The following is a 5,983-nucleotide window of genomic DNA, read 5'->3' on the forward strand; positions in this document are numbered from 1 at the left end:
TTAATCAAACAACTGATGGGCAGAATGCATAGCTAAAGTCTATGCCATCCAGTGAACAGTTTCTTCTATGTACTGTAACATGCATATCAAAAAGGTGCCAAGAATGTGTTCTTTCACTTTTGCAATTAGCGGGAAGCTGAAGTATCCCCCCAACTCCTGGCTGTTAAAAAGAACTGGACATATTAAAAGACAACAGCTGCAGCAACTGGGATGGGCTGAGGATATATTTACACATTTTCAAAGAAAAAAAATAAATGAAAATACTTATACAGTGTTTTGAGTCAGTGAATAATGCTCTTTTTTAATACTTCAGCGTGGTTCACACTGGGGTGACTTGTCACAAGTTGCTCTCCATTCAGTGCAATGGAACCGTTCTAATTGGAGCGACTCAAGTTACTATGACTAGGAAAAGGTTCTACTTGGGGGTGACTTCAGAGCGGCTTGCACTGACTTCTATTAAAGAAGTAATTTGCAAGCTTAGCTGAAGTTGCACTTTACGGGGCGGCTTCTGAGTCGGGCGTCTTTGAAGCCGCCCCAGTGTGAGCCGAGCCTTAGTGCTCCTTTAATCAAGGGAAGTGGATGGGAAAGATTCAGTGGAGTCAGTTTAATAAAGGAGTAACACATTAAATTATGCCCATTGAACCTGGGTTCTCTTCAAATTTGCAATACTGTACAGATTTTAAAAAATATTAACTTTCCCTACACATGGCTGGATGATTGCAAATAATGAACAGGAACATTTTAAAAACAATGCTGGACTTTCTTTTGTTAATGATTTCATAAATGAATTGTCCACAGTTTCATGTAACTATGTTACCATTCTACTCCTTTGCTAAATCAACTCTACTGTTAGAACAATGTGTGTTAAGTGTAGTCACTAATATGTTGAATTGAGCACACACAAACACAGGACAAGCACTACAGATCCATATGTTCCATTGAAAATAAAAGTCAGACACAGCTAATAACTTTATATGTTTATTACTGAGTCTGTATTAGGTATAGGCTTTTTGTTAAAGCCTAACTCGGGGCCCCGTGTCCCCACTCCTTCTTACATTTTTTTAAAGCGGAGTTCCGGGCACAGATGTAATTTTTTACTAAACATACCCCCGGGACAGTCAGGGCTAGCACATTCCACAATGGCTAGCCTCTGATCTGTCCCGGTTTGCACTTACCTTTTAGAAGAAATACTTACTTATAAAATTTCTTCCACAGCGTTTCCATCTCTCTTGTGGGCAGCTGAAGCCGGCGCGGTCCTCTTCTGTGTCTTCTTCCGCGTCTTCTTGTCCCAGAATGCGCCGCACCGGCCCCTCTCGTCACTTCCGGTGCGGCGCTGCATTCCTCCACAGCTTCTGGGCATGCCCAGAAGCTGTTTAGCAGGGGAATGCGGCGTCACCCGGAAATGATGTGCGGGGCCGGGGCCGTCGCATTGATTCCTGGGAGCTATGACGTTCAGCTCCCAGGAATCATAGCGAGACAGGAAGTGACGGGGTGAGCCGCGGCTCCGAGGGAGGAAGTACTCTGAGGTGAGTATCTTCGATCTTCAATTACAAGGTGAGTAAACAAAAAAAAAAAAAAACCTAACTATCCAATTCCTTTTCAGGTGAGGTCTACCTACCGGAGGGGCACAAAAAAAAAATCGTTTTTGTGCCCGGAACTCCGCTTTAAGTCTTTTGGACAGTCACATGCTATGCTGGGTCGTCTTCATTGTCATCTGAGGTGAGAACATCAGGGCAACCCTCTGCATCAATTCACAGTGAGTGCAGGGCACCATGCACAGTGGGTGGAACCATGGCATCCTGTACTCAAAGTCTTTCCAGGCAGTGGTGGTGGGTTTCATTCAACCTGGAACACTGGAGACATCCTTGGACCACGAAGAGAGGTACTATGGGTGACAGATCTATTTAAGGTGAGCATTGCAGCCAAAACTGCTTTTTTATTTTAACCTCCAGGGGGACATACTTAACAAATTTTGTAACTAACTTTATAATATGACACAAAACAATCCATAAACATGGACAATTTACACATCTAGACATATTTCATAAGGTAGAGAGTTAGTGGTAAACCAGAACAATCGGTTAGTACTTATCTTCATTGTTCTTCCTACTCCAAACTGGGGAAAATTAGGATTTCTTTGGTTTCTGTGGGTTCCTTTCTACATATTCACTGATTTCTGTTTTTTTTTTTTTTTAAATAGCATGCATGATTAAAACTGCAAAAGTCCTGTAATACCATGTAATAACAAAATAAAACTCCAATGTTTGCCAGTTTTTTTGTTCCTCCTTATTAAAGGGGTAGTAAGCTCTGCTTTTTAACTTGTATCTATATTTAAGACTATAATAAGGCTTACCTGTAGGTACAGTAAATGAAACATTCACTGTACCTACAGGTAAGCCTTATTATATATTGTGTTTAGGAGATATATACACTTGAAGCAGCTGGTGACCTCACCGACGCATGCGCACTGTGCTCTGAATTGACAACACACTGAGTGCGACGTCAATTCAGAGTTCTGTGCTGCAGCTGTGACCCAAAAGCAATTGTATTATATTGTAGTCTACTAAGTTTTAGATGTGATGGCTGCATTCGTTTTCTTTTTTAGTCTTTCTTTCCTTTTTTTTTTTTTACCTGGTGATCCTGACAGTAAGTTGTCCTGCAGATATAGCAGTTAGAGAGTTGAGACAAACCATTTACTAATGACTGCGGTCCTTATGTAAAACATTTATCCCAAAAGGAACAAAACTGTTGCTGTCTCTGCTTTTGAAGTGTGTTTGAAGTGCTGGAGTTTCTCTTCAATTGGTTAGTGTATTTAAATCTGCTAGTACATCTAACACTCCCCACTACCCTAGACTGAATATTTATTTTGTATTTTTTTACTGGAATATATCCAGCATATTTACTTTTATCCCTTGAAACTCAGTTCAGTGTTAGCCTATGTGGCCACGTACAGGACATTGTGTGTAGGGATGATCGAACTTTTGAAAACGTTGGTTCGACCAGAACACCCGAATTTCCCGAAAGTTCGGTTCGGATTCCCGAACCCCATTGAAATCAATGGGACCTGAACTTGGGGAATCAAAAAACACCATTTTGAAGCCCTAAAATCTAATAAATGCCCCTAAAAAGTGCCTATGGTTCTGGGTCATGCCCCAGGGACTATGAATCAGGCAAAAAAAGTTCTTAAAAATTGTCGTTTTTGATAGAGAGCCAATTTTTGAAAAAATTATTGAAAAAAAAAATGAGATTTCTTTGGATTTGGTGTCTGGGGGGTCTAAAAGTGTATCTGTGAAGTTTCAGCTCTGTAGCATGTCCAGAACCAGAATTATAGCATGCCGAACCTTCAAAAATGACTTTTTTGCTTAACCGCGCCTTTCTTTTGCTCCTAATAAAGCAGATGTGTGTGACGCCTTTTGCAGTGGACTTAACGCTTACAACAAGAACAGGCGTTAACTTGTCACTGAGGCTTTAAGTCCACTGTAAATGGCCTTGCTACTCTGCGTCACACACATCTGCTTTATTTAGCGACAACTTTGGGTCGCATAGCAGTGTGCGTCTTGCAGGTGATTTTCACATCGCACAGTTGATAAAGCCTCAGTGACAACTATACATAAATTAAAATTCATCACAAAAAAAAAACAGATTATTTTTCTTACAATTTCAGTAGCGCAGGGATGGTGTTACCCTCCTTTCATAAAGTGCAAATAAATACAGTGCATAAATTGCATAAATAATCCAAAACATCCAACTAAGCAAGAACAGAGTCCTTCAAAAGTCTTTGTTTATGTAGTGCCAGAGCAATACACAGTGCCTTTAATGCAGGGTCATTGGTGTCAGTTATAGGAATGAACCGATGGTTGTCCCGAACCGTTCGATCATCCCTAATTGTGTGTTTCAGGGGCAGACTCGGCTGGGGGGCAGGGGTGATCTTATGCCCCTAGAAAAGGGCGCCAGGTATTACCCTGAGCCAGGATTACACAGCACGTCTGCAGAGGTGAGAGAGGAGAGGAGAGGATCGTGGATAAAACAAGGTACAGCACAGCAGATGACACCTGCAGATGTGACCCCCCAAAAGGGAAGGACTACAGGTCCCAGCATGAACCCCTCAGAGGCTCAGAGCTAAGGATGTGTCACACCCTGGCCTGACCCCCCCCCCATCTACTTCTACTTCCCCACCCCACTCCCTACCACCACAATCCATCACTCTAGCACCACCTAATCGACTCCCCCCCACCCGCCCCCCCCACCATGATCCATCACTCCAGCACCACAGGCTCTACTCTCCCACCAAACCCCCCACTGCCACGATCCATCACTTTTCCACCACCGGCTCTACTCCCCCACCCCACCCCCCACCACCACGATCCATCACTCTAGCACCACAAGATCTACTTCCCCACCCCACTCCCTACCACCACAATCCATCACTCTAGCACCACCTAATCTACTCCCCCCCACCCCCACCACGATCCATCACTCCAGCACCACAGGCTCTACTCTCCCACCAAACCCCCCACTGCCACGATCTATCACTTTTCCACCACCGGCTCTACTCCCCCACTCCCCATTACCATGATCCATCACTCTAGCACCACGGGATCTACTTCCCGACCCCAGTCCACCCCACTCCCTACCACTACAATACATCCCTCTTGCGCCATCGGCTCTACTCCCCAACCACCATGATCCATCACTCTAGCACCACCGGTTCTACTCTCCCACCTTACCCCCCGCCACCACGATTCATCACTCTAGCACCACCAGATCTACTCCCCCCTCCCCCCACCGCCACGATCCATCACTCTAGCACCACCGCGTCTACTCCCACACCCCACCCCCTACCACCATGATCCATCACTCTAGCACCACTGCCTCTACTCCCACAATCCACCCCCCACCACCATGATCTATCACTTTAGCACCACCAACTCTAGTCCCCCACCCCCCACCACCATGATCCATCATTCTTTTTACCAAGGGCATGTAACAGAATACATTTTGGCCTAAATTTATGAAGTTTATGAATAATTTTTAACTGATTATGTTTTATAGCAGAAAGAATATTTTTTTTGTTTTCAGAATTTTCTAGTTTATTTCCTAAAAAAAAAAAAAAAACAGTGGTGATTAAATACCACCAAAACAAATCTCTATTTGTGTCATGACTGCTTCATCCACCAGATCTACTTCCCCACCCCACTCCCTACCACCACAATCCATTACTCTAGCACCATCGGCTCTACTCCCCCACCCCACCCCTCACCATCCCGATTCATCACTCTTGCACCACCAGCTCTATTCCCCCACCCCTCACCACCATGATCCATCACTCTAGCACCACTGGCTCTACAACCCCACCCCCCACCACCATGATCCATCATTCTGCCACCAACGGCTCTACTCCCCCACCCCACCACCACCACGATCCATCACTCTTCCACCACTGGCCCTACTCCCCCACCCCACCACCACCATGATCCATCATTTTTCCACCACCAGCTCTACTCCCCCACCCCACCCCCCACCACCATGATCCATCACTCTAGCACCACCAGATCTACTTCCCCACCCCACTCCCTACCACCACAATCCATCACTCTAGCACCACCGGCTCTACTCCCACACCCCACCCCCCACCACCATGATCCATCACTCTAGCACCACTGGCTCTACTCCCACAATCCACCCCCCACCACCATGATCTATCACTTTAGCACCACCAACTCTACTCCCCCACCCCCCACCACCATGATCCATCATTCTTTTTACCAAGGGCATGTAACAGAATACATTTTGGCCTAAATTTATGAAGTTTATGAATAATTTTTAACTGATTATTTTTTATAGCAGAAATAATATTTTTTTTTCAGAGTTTCTTGTTTATTTCCTAAAAAAAAAAAAAAAAAAAAAAAAAAAAAAAAAAACAGTGGTGATTAAATACCACCAAAACAAATCTCTATTTGTGTCATGACTGCTCTAAAGTAGC

The sequence above is a fragment of the Pelophylax lessonae genome (genome assembly GCF_965119305.1).
Source record: "Pelophylax lessonae genome assembly, chromosome: 3".
NCBI classification, from domain to species: Eukaryota; Metazoa; Chordata; class Amphibia; order Anura; family Ranidae; genus Pelophylax; species Pelophylax lessonae.